The sequence below is a fragment of the Sphaeramia orbicularis genome, chromosome 10 (assembly GCF_902148855.1).
Source record: "Sphaeramia orbicularis chromosome 10, fSphaOr1.1, whole genome shotgun sequence".
Classification (NCBI taxonomy): domain Eukaryota; kingdom Metazoa; phylum Chordata; class Actinopteri; order Kurtiformes; family Apogonidae; genus Sphaeramia; species Sphaeramia orbicularis.
In genome coordinates this window covers 6,136,762-6,148,472 of record NC_043966.1, presented here as the reverse complement: position 1 = coordinate 6,148,472, position 11,711 = coordinate 6,136,762, and the positions used below count along the sequence as shown (strand labels likewise).

The 11,711-nt window shown below is 36.3% G+C and overlaps 1 long non-coding RNA gene across 1 annotated transcript; it reads left to right on the top strand.

Annotated features, from left to right (window-relative positions):
• Positions 1-1,759: 1,759 nt before the first annotated feature.
• Positions 1,760-9,814, top strand: LOC115427388 (uncharacterized). The gene is made up of 3 exons (XR_003936484.1): positions 1,760-1,845; positions 3,233-3,242; positions 9,803-9,814. It is a non-coding gene; the product is annotated as an uncharacterized LOC115427388 (long non-coding RNA).
• The last annotated feature ends 1,897 nt before the right edge of the window (positions 9,815-11,711 follow it).

Below are 11,711 nucleotides of genomic sequence, written 5' to 3'. Positions count from 1 at the left end.
GCCTGCTGATTACCCACATTTACATCTACCTGGATGCCGGGGCTCATACTGGAGGCTAAACTAAAGGGGAAATGCACACAAAAATACAGATGCAGTCCGCTATGTTTACTGTCATGATCAGATCTGGAATGGAAACCTGACATATATATGATAATTCTACTTCCTGTCATCAGAACTTCACTATAAAAAGTTTTTAAAGTTAGAAATTAGAAAATTAGAATTAGAAATATAGATTTGAAACCACAGATATTTATACCTTCATCTACTATATTAAAAGGGAAGTGGACTCTGTGTGTGTGTGTGTGTGTGTGTGTGTGTGTGTGTGTGTGTGTGTGCTGGACATCACACAAAATCCGGAAAGAGCTGACTGCTGCAGTTAGTCAGACTTATGTATTTTTGGTTAAGGAACAGACTAGCAAAAACTACAAGTTGACAGGACCAATATTTTGGGAGATATTAGTAATTTTGGAATACAATAGCCTTACAATGACGTTGCTATGCCCATGATGGTTGACTGGAACTGCAGTACCATGCTGCATGATGGGAAATGGAGTTAAAAACAGGAATGATGCATTTACTAAATTCAGTCCCTAGCTGTCGGTATTAATATATTAATTGTCCTTTAAATTTTAAAGAATGATTTACCAAACAATTTTATGTCAGTATAGCCTAACATCTTTCCCAAAAGTCAGCTCTCCCCAGCATAAAAACTACCACATCTAGAACCTGTGGTCAACGCGCTAGTTTTACTAAATAACTCAAACCATAGTTGTTGTTGTCCAGTCTGTAGATAAGACTGGACTTATCAGACTCAGAGACTTTAATCTGTCATGAAGGTGTAGTTCAGTTGTAAACTTACATTTCCGTAAGTGTTGGTTGTAGAAGTGTATTCAATGTGGATTTGTCCATAACACTGGTCCGGTCCGGTCCATCTCCCAGCAGTATCCCTGCTGACCTCCATCTGCTGCAGGTCACACACTGGCTTCATAACACAAACACAACAGACATGAGCAAAATGGGATGAGAGGAAATAATTTGCTAGGCTCCATTTATGCAACAGAAAACAACATTTACACGTATATTTATTGTGTATGTAGTGAACAGTACCTTTCAAACATAAATAAACATTCTTCTTTTTTATGTTAAAAAAAACAAAAACGTAAAGTGTCTTTGAGTACCAAGAAATCCACCATACAAATAAAATGTATTATTATTATTATTATTATATTATTGTGTAGTTTATGTAAATGGTGCTACTCAAAATAGTACATTAGCTAAATTTTCTATTATTAATGAAGTGAACAGAGGCTCTAGGCATTTGTTTTCTCAAATGTTTTTAGAATAACGCTAAGTTTTTCTGTAATTTCCTCTCAGTCTCACTTAACTAGCCAATAGGTGTTAGCAGGTTAGCTAACATCAGCTAACTCTACTGTTAGGAAAGAAAACAACTTGTATTTGAAAAAAACGGGAATTGTAATAACTTAAACTAAAACTAGCGCTACTAATAATTTACTTTAATTCAGAGTAACTGTCTTAAATTACTTACATGTATTGGTGAAAGAAGGTTTGAATCTGGTTTCTGGTGCAAATATCAGCTGAAAAACACGAGGAGTTATCTGTTACTTTCCACCATATTGAGTGGTTCTCTTAAAATTAAAAAAAAAAAAAAAAAAGCCAAAACTTCGTTGTTTTTCTCTTTGTCTGAAAAGAAGTGAGAAAAGGTTTGTTTTTGTTCCATGCCAGTGTGTATCTGTAAAGCTAATGTAACACACAATTCTATGCTCATTTGTTTTGGGAAGTTTGTCCCTTGGGGCTTGCGGTTGAGCTGCCGTAAAGTATGTTGGTGTTGTAAAGAAAAAGGAGAGAACAAAAAAAACAAAACCAAAAAAAAAAAAAAAAAAAACAGTTAAACAGGACTTAGGCTGAAGTTACACCCGGTGTCGATTGTGTTTTATTTATCACAACCACGTAAATCCAGTAGACCTTCAGTTATACTAGCATGGACTAAAAACACTATGGTGAAAAAAGCAGTAAATATTAGGTAGAGAGATAAATGTATCAAACGTTCACTACTGAGGTGGATACAGACTGCAATTCAGACTGAGGAGAAAATACAAGTTTTAGTAATTTCAGAAAACTTAAGGTTCAGGGTTTTTGAGACCGTAATTGAAGAAAATGAAGCTATTTTTCTATAAAAACTTAAGACAACATGTAATGAACAAATAAATTAAACCTGTAATAATTTCCTGTAACAAATGTGGGTTTTGGTACAGAGATACATCTAAAATCTCAATTTGTGCAGCTATTATCATTATTTTTATTTATTTTTTATTTAACTTGTCCAGCAATCATAACAGCAGAATTGTGGTCTGGCTCCTTTTTGTGCTGAATAAATTTGCTTTGCCAAGGGAAACTTCATAAAGTATATGAGGCTCCCCTTGACATTTTTCATTTTGACTTTTGTTGAACCACATTTCGATGCTGGACCTGACATGAAGGAACAGGGGGAAGGAGAAGAAAGAAGGAGGAGAGAAGGAGACAGTGAAGGGAGGAGAAAAAGGAAGAAGATGGCGAAGACCCTCACAAGAGAATATGAACAATACCAATAACAACCATGGTGATAATTATAATGGTAATGGTACTAACATTAACTACTGAGGTGAATACAGACTGCAATTCAGACTGAGGAGAAAATAAAGTTTTAGTAATTTCAAAAAGCTAAAGATTCAGGGTTTTTGAGACAAATAATAACAAGAAAATGTAGCTATTTTTCTACAAAAACTGTAGACAACATGTAATGAACAAATAAATTAAACCTGTAATAATTTGCTGTAACAAATGTTTTTTGGTACAGAGATGCATCTAAAATTTCAATTCGTGCAGCTTTTATTATTATTTAAGCCAATATTTACAGGTGTGGTGTAGAAATGTGAAGCAGTACTGAAATACTGAATAAAAATAATATAGGGGTGTAAAAGGACTCTACACTCCAGTCCTGTGTGAAAATCTTACTCATCTAAAGGTGCAGAAGTTTTTGTCACTGAACTGTAGTTAAAGTCTTTATGTCAAATTAAAGTATAATTTCATTGCATATATCTGAATATAATTTGGCGAGTGTCTGTCTGGTTTCATGCGGCCGATTCGAGCTCTGGCTGCCGGTTGATGTGTTGTTTTGGTCGGCAGATGCCTCTGACATCTGCCTGATGTCAGCATGTTGTCAACACATTGTTAGTGCTGCAAATGTGCAAACAGATTAACAGGCAGGAAGAAGCACGACGCTGCAGCTGCTGAACCCCGAAGTGACAACAGACCTGAGAGAGGAAACACGTTTTCATTTACATTTCATTTACACAATCTGATTTCATTCAAGGAGCTACAGAAGAAGGATTCAGAGTGAAGAGATGATTATGTGAAGTTCAGGGGTGGGACCACAACAACATCTACAACATCTATGTATTAATGGTTAATTGTAAGGATATTAAACAGTAAAGAAGATAATTAAATGGATCTTGATTGATTGATTGATTGATTGATTGATGTATTTATTTCGAATATGAATATCAAAAAGAAGAAAAATAAACCATTTAAACATAAGACATACAATACATATTCGAAAAGGAGTAAGTATAACTTGTGAACTCCCAACCCTTCCCCTTACATAATTAATAACAATAATAAGCTTCCTAGTCTAAACATATCTATACTCTAATGCCTGATACTTATTGTTTTGGGTTTTTTTTTTTTTTTTTTTGTCATTTAAGTTTTTATTGATTTCATCATACTTTCAGACATTTATAAAAAAAAAAAAAGGAGAGACAAAAAGTGAAACAAAAAACAAAACAACCCACAACTTAAAAAGACAGCCTGATACTTACTGTTAAATTATTTTGTTTCTGGTTTTCTATTATTATGGGTCAAAACACAGTAATGTCCCATCAGAGAGCAAACTTTAACTAATTTCCATTCCAACATTTATTTCAATATAAAGTAGCTCCTTGTTTCGGATAATCCCTTATGGTCCAAATAAAGCAAAAATTAATTTAAAAGTAAAAATGTGGGTCATTTAGTAACACTAATCTGTCAGACTGTCTCTAAAATGTCCTGTTGGAGAAATTTCAAATACTGTGTTTTGACCCAAACACATACATCTTTATAACACTCAGTGATACCCAACCCCTTCCTCATCCCTGTACCTCTTAAAAATTGTGTCTTTGTACCTTTTTAAATTTTAAATTGTTTCATGCTTGGACATTGCCTTATTCTATTTTGAATCTGTTCCACAGTCTCACCCCGCTGACTGAAACACAAAAACCCTTTATGGTTATACATTTTAAGTGAATATTAAAGTTAATTTACCCCCTTAAATTATAACCCCCCCTCTCATGAATACTGAATAATTTCTCTATATTTGTTGTTAATAGATTATTTTTAGCTTTGTACTTTATTTGAGCTGTTTGATAGTCCACAATGTCTGTAAATTTGAGTAATAATGGATCATTAGTAACATGTGAGAGGTAGTTTTGGGAACCTGGCATCAGACCACATTGCACTGAACACTTACTCCTGATGGGCAGGATCCCATCCAGACCCCACGGTTCATAGACCAGCTACCATTGAGCTCATCCTAATGGTCAGGTTCCATGGTCGGACCCTGGGATTCCTGCTCTGGAGGGAATGTGGGCGGGGCTAGCTGAGGTGATTCATGTACCAGGTTGGGATGTTTCCCTGGTGGGGTGATTCAGGCCTCTCCAACTGGGAGGAGATCATAGGGAAATCCTTGGACACACTGGAGGGATTATACCTCTCGTCTGGCCTGGGACCACCTCAGTTCCCCTGGAGCAGCTGGCTGGGGAGAGGGAGGTCTGGGCATCCCTCTTTAGGCTGCTACCCCACAACCCAGACCTGAATAAGCAGCGAAAGACAGATGAATGGAATATGTGATAAAACATGAAGTGAATAAAACTTAGATGCGGCACTTCATTCAGAACATTTCTGCCGGAATCACATCAGTTGCATTTTCACTGGGAATAGCATCAAAAACAGCAACTTCCAGGAGCTAAAATCATATATTTATGGTAATTTTGGTTCTAATCACAAATTCAATCACCCTGTAACTTTATAAAACCACTTAAAGGATTGAGAAGGAAGTTTAAGATACTTTATCCAAATTCAGATGTTGACATTGGATGGATGTTTGTATTTGGAGCTTTTATTTTGAAGGTTTAACCTGTGATTATTGTCTTCCTGTGTGTAGATCAGAGGTTGGTCTGCTAATTACAGTGGAGAGTAATCCTCCTGTTCACACAGTCAGCGTATTATCTCCATTAATCCACAGCTGATATCTGATCGATCGGATTAAACAGCTGCAGCTGTCAGTCATCGTCAATAAGCAGATGCATTGAACACGTGCACAACTTTTAGACACGTTGGAATCAACCTGCAAACAATGAGTATTTTCATTTTCTGTAACCCTATCAGAAGGAGTATAGTGTCTCTGACCTGTATCACATTAAAAATACTACATCATTTGAATGCATTTTATATTCATGCACTTTGTCCAAGTGAGTGTTGGTCGATCTGTGGGGGCACCTGTTTCTTTATTACTCTTATTCATGTCATTTTTCATTGTTTTTTATCTTGTTACCACTTATCGCTTTTCTGCCTCTGTCCATAATAATATACAGGATGGGGAAGCAAAATTTACAATATTTTGAGGCAGGGATTGAAAGACAGTGTATGACCAATTAGTTTATTGAAAGTCATGAGAATTTATTTGCCACAAGAAAATGTACATAATAGAAAATGTTTTTATTCTATGTGTCCTCCTTCTTTCTCAATAACTGCCTTCACACGCTTCCTGAAACTTGCGCAAGTGTTCCTCAAATATTGGGGTGACAACTTCTCCCATTCTTCTTTAATAGTATCTTCCAGACTTTCTCGTAATACTTTTGCTCATAGTCATTCTCTTCTTTCCATTATAAACAGTCTTTATGGACACTCCAACTATTTTTGAAATCTCCTTTGGTGTGACGAGTGCATTCAGCAAATCACACACTCTTTGACGTTTGCTTTCCTGATTACTCATATGGGCAAAAGTTTCTGAAAAGGTATGGATAATAGTGTTAGGTATGATTATGACATCAATATATTTTTGGTTTCAAAACAACTGACGTAGTGCCTGCTGAGAAAAAACAACTAAATGTTCAGTGTACATTTTGCTTCCCCACCCTGTACATTATATAGACTAAATGTCGTCTAAAATTAAGGTTCATTTGCAACAGAGTTTAGCAAACTATTACATGATCAAAAACAAATTAATTTTAGCAAAAAAAAAAAAAAAGTCTCCATTTAGAATGTATGGGGTTGGCAGAAATTTGTGATGTTAAAATGGAGTCATGAGCCAAAAAAGGTTGGAAACCACTGCCGTAAAAAGAACTGGACACTGTTTGGTCGACCACAGATACCTCCAACCTCAGAGACGTTCCTCTAGACATAGTTAACATAAGGTTTCCTTTTGGTTTATCTGACATTTGTGTCTATAACTCTGCATTGTAGCGTCAAACAAAGGTTCTCCTCAGTAATCCTGACCCATGTGCTTCTATCAGCTGAATGATGCTTCTAGGAAGTGTCATCTGAGGGATCAGAGATCACAGTTTTCATCTTAGACCTGAATCCTTGCCCTTTACACACTGAACTACATCTATATTCATTGAGTATTTTCATGCTCTTCTGCACTGTAGAGGCTGAAATATCAAAATCCCGTCATATCCTTCTTTGACAACTAATGTCAGAGAAGATAATTTAAATATTTAAAACAAGTCTTATCTTGTTGATGACGAAGCGGATCAAGCCCTCTCCTCCCGCCCACTTTTTATGTTTGTTCTATATTCTACAAAAAAACTTGGATTAGCATCTTCGTTCAAATTTCACATGTGGAAAGTGAATTGTACCCGAAAGGGAAGTTTTGTATGAGCTGCTTTTCCGAATAAACAAAGAATGGAAAAAAACGAAAGAACAAAAACATTTTTTAAACAATGTTCTTCACACTGGTGGTCCATGGCCCATCTTAGACCCTGTAACTTCTGACACAAATCATGACCATCACCTGTAGTCACTTTTCCATTGGACATCTGCGCAAAACTTTACCGATATTTACTAAATGTCGAAAAAACAGAAGTGTGTAATGTCGGTTTTTCCATTAAATCAGAAATACGATGATTTGTTTATTTATTATCGTCAGAGGATACGAGAAGTCATTCCATAAACACGGCAACGAAGGTAAATATGGTGTTGATTTTCAGATATATTCATTATTATCATATATTACCCATCTATCCCGTACTAAATTAAGAAAAATTATTGGGTTTCCTGGTGTGTCCACACATACCGCGACATGTTTCTTCTTCTTCTTTGCTTGCTGTATCATCCGTCAACATCTGTTTTTTAATTCACCTGATTCCTGTTGCGAAAAAAGGTCTTTCCATTCCAGTTTTGCGTGATATACCAATTGGGCCACACCCAAAAAACCACCTCTTGCCAGCGCAAAAACTTTAAATTGAAATATGAAACTTTTGGCAAAATTGTCGTTTTTCCATTAGGGACATTTTTATGCACAAGTTATATTTGTGCAATTTGAGGGTCAACAGAAAAGCGACTTGTGTGATGCGCATTATTTCAACCTGCTAATTCGCCATAAATTTCCCGTGATGACTTTTTCTTGAATGTGTTGCAGCCTGAATGTGAGGAATGGATTTATATTTACATTTGAGATGAAAGTGATCACATAAAAAATTAAAAATGTTGCATCCATACACTGTTCGTACTACAATCAAAATACAGGTGATAAGTGTTTTCTCTTTTAATTTGAATTTTCCCAATTGTCCCAAAATTTTCTAAATTGTAGTTGATTAAATCTGCCAATTAATGTGACTAAAATACATTTCACACATACTCCATCAATGTATCCATTCATTCCTTTTAAGGTCACTGTAAAACCATCAGAGACCCATAAAAAACAGCTGGTCTCTAATAAAAACGAGCTACTGTACCTTCAGCTTCCAGTCCACAGCTAATCGGCTGATCAATAGACCCTCTTTGCCGTACACATTTTGGCTTGTCTCAGCAGGAAAAACACAGGTGATCCCAATGACATTAATGAGGGATCTGTTCCAGAACCCCAGCATCGAGCCAGCAGCACAAACCATGACCCTGGAACCGATGCGCCTCCGTGGAACACAGCCACTGTGAATTAGAAGCCATTACACCTGTTCGTTTTATGCCAACGAGTCAAAACGTCTGCTGTGAGAAAGGTTTAGAGTGTTTGCAGCCGAACTGGAACATGACGTCAAATAAATAAAACAGCAAAAATTAGGAGGTTTTTATCATTTGTTAGGTGTTTTTTTTGTCTTGTTTGTAAAAAAAGCTTTGAAACAGCTTAATCAATCAAGGGGTGGGAACTAACTGTTGGAGGTTATGCGGGTCAGCAGTAGCTAATCACTACCATCTATTATGGGAATGTCCAAAACTCAAGTCATTCTGGAAGAACATTCACAATTGTTTGGAATCTATATTTAAGACCACAATCCTATTTGACGCTTTGACATTGTAGATGGGGGCCATGACACAGAACATTCAAACTAAAGAAGACAGATATTTAATGAGGGTACTACTTATTGGAGGGGAAAAAAAAGCTCTGATAAAGAAGTGAAGACAACTAGAGGCACCACAACTTGAAGACTGGTATCGCCTAGTTTTCCAGTTTTAACTTTACAAACGGATGGTCTGGTCACAGTACAGGGAGGGCGGGGCTTATTGTTAACTGCTGGGCCATTCCATCCTTGGCTCTTTCATATCTTTGTTGGTTTGTGCTTGTCATTGTTTACCATTGTTGGTTTGTAATTATTGTTGAAATATATTGTATTATAAGTTATGCAGATTATCATTTAGACAGTTACTATATGTAATACACTTCGGTTTTCCTAATCTGTTTCTATCTGTTATTTACAGTATTAGGACTCTAAACAGATGCTATTATATCATTAAGTAAGGAAGTAAGGAAGTAAATTTTATTTATAGAGCACTTTTCACAGACAGAGTCACAAAGTGCTTTATCGAATCAAATCAAAATTAAATCAAATTTGCAGAAACCCAACAGAATCCTCCAGCAAACACTTGTGACTGGTGACAGTGGCGAGGAAAAACTTCCCTAAACCCTGACCATATTTTCAGGGGAAAAACGCCTAAACAGACATACCCAAAGTAAATGAAGAATTCCTTCACAATAATAAGGTTCATATGGATGTTCTTGGTGTCTGTGGACATTTGCAGACCTCACAGAATCTATTCCCATTATCTAAAATATTGTATCTATTACTATGCCTGAGTAAACTGTAACAAACTAAAAGGGAAATTGGAATTTTTTGTCCTCGCCTGTTTTTTTTCGGCTGGATTGATGATGATATGCATAAATTAATTGTTCGTGTCGGAGATTTTTAATAGCGTATATTTCATCCCACAAAGATTAAAAATCATGTTTGAACATTAAAGTTTGCACTAAAATACACTTTTGATGTACTTTTATTAACATTAGGGTCTAAACTTTGAGCAAAAGTTGGAAAAAAAACATTCATTGTCCTGATTTATTATATTTTTATAGTAGATGAATATTAATATAATTTTTTCGGCTGATAGGGCTAACAGGCAGAAACCTCGAGCAGACCCAGACTCCTGAAGGATGGACGTCTGCCTTGACCAGTAGGGGTTAAAGAGCAAGAGTAAAGGAGGAGAAAAGAGAGAGCGATAGAGATAGAGAGAGACAGGGGGAGAGGGGGGAGGTAGGGGGAGACACATTGCGAAAAACGAATAAAATGGTACAAATAAAATACAATTAGAATACCCATAGAACACAATAAAATACCATTAAAAACAGTTTAAAATATGATGAATACATAAAGTGCAAAGGAAGTAAAAGTAATATGTTATGTTGTATAAATGTGACATGGGGGTGGGATTTAATAAGTTTTCTTCTTCCCACTCCTTTTTGAGCAGTACATATTGGATTGATTTTGTTATTACTAGTGTACATGGAAATTGCTATTTTGTCTTGATCATCTTTATTTATTAACGTATTTGCTTGGATATTAGTTCCTTGTACACAAAAAATGTAAAAAAAAAAAAAAAATAAAAATAAAAATGTTCTGCTCAAAACAAATAAATGAAATGAAATTGGTTAAAAGCAATCTGTGAAATCTATGTGATGGAGAAACTGTCCTTTTCATTAAAAGTAAAGCAGGATAAATTTATGGAAATGTGGTCAGAATGGATTGTACATATCACCCCATTGAGGCCAGATTTAACTTAACTGGAAATGACGAGTTATATTTGTGCTGGTTGAATGTAACGGAGTTGAAACTTGTGTGGATTTGGAAAAAAAGGGAAAAATGTGACATCTTTTTGTTCTAATGTATGTTGTTTAAAATATAAAATATAACAATAAAAAAGGGGAAGACAGAGAACTTATATGGAATGTGTTTGTTAAATTTCATGTTTTACCATTGTTGATTTTTCAGACATGATATGCAAATGTGCTAAGTATTTTTTTTTTTGGTTTTCCCCAAATTAGAAAAAGAAAAATTTTAATCAGAGTAGAATGAACCTCACATCAAGTTTACAGATGTGTACGGCTGACTGATAAATTGTAAAGCAGACATGCATGATAGAAATGCAAAATGTAATCCATTTTTAAGCGCATTTATGCCTCGAATGGATGGAAAAGTTGGTTTATCAATACAAAATAAATGTAGACAAATGAAACCAGATTTAGTGAACGTGTTCATGGCTGATTGGATCAAAAATGAAACAATGTATTCACTGAATTAATTAAAGAAACAAACGTAAGTGGGATAAATGATGGTACAGGTTGGATCAGGTCACCAACTGTTTTAGTATTTTTACTTTTAAGCTGGATGGTGTCCAGTTCAGTAGCCTGAGGATTACATCTGTACTTTTTGCAGATGATGTGCTCCCGTTGGCTTCATCGAACCGTGACCTCCAGCTCACACCGGACCGGTTTGCAGTGAAGTGTGAAGTAGTTCATATGGAAAATAGCATCTTAGAGTCTGAGGCCATGGTTCTCAGCTGGAGCAGAGTGGTATGGGATGAGTTACTGCCCCAAGTAGAGGACTTTAAGTGTCTTGGGGAAGACTCGACAGGTGAATCAGAGCAGCATCAGCGGTGATGCATGTGATGTATGGGTCTGTCACAGTGGAGAGGAAGCTGAGCCAAAAGGTGAAACTCTCCCTTTATTAATCCATCAACATTCCTGCTCTTACCTGTGGTCACATGCTGTGGGTAATAACCGAAAGAACAACATCACGATAAAAACAGCAGAAATGAGCTGTCTTTATAAGGTGACTGGGCTTTACCTTAGAGTTAGGGTGAGTAGTTGGATCATCCAGGAGGAGCTCAGAGTGGAACTACAGCTCCTTTACGTCCAGAGGACTCAGTTGAAGTGGTTCATCTGGTCATGATGCCTCCGTGGTGAGGTGTTTCCAACCAGTAGGAGACTCCAGGGCAGACCTAGGATATGCTGGAGGGATTATATCTCTCAACTGGCCTGGGAATGTCATGGTGTTTGGTTGGAGGAGCTAAGATGGGTGGGTGAGGAGAAGGAAATCTAGGCTTCTATGCTGTTGCTCTCAATTAGGGAGGAA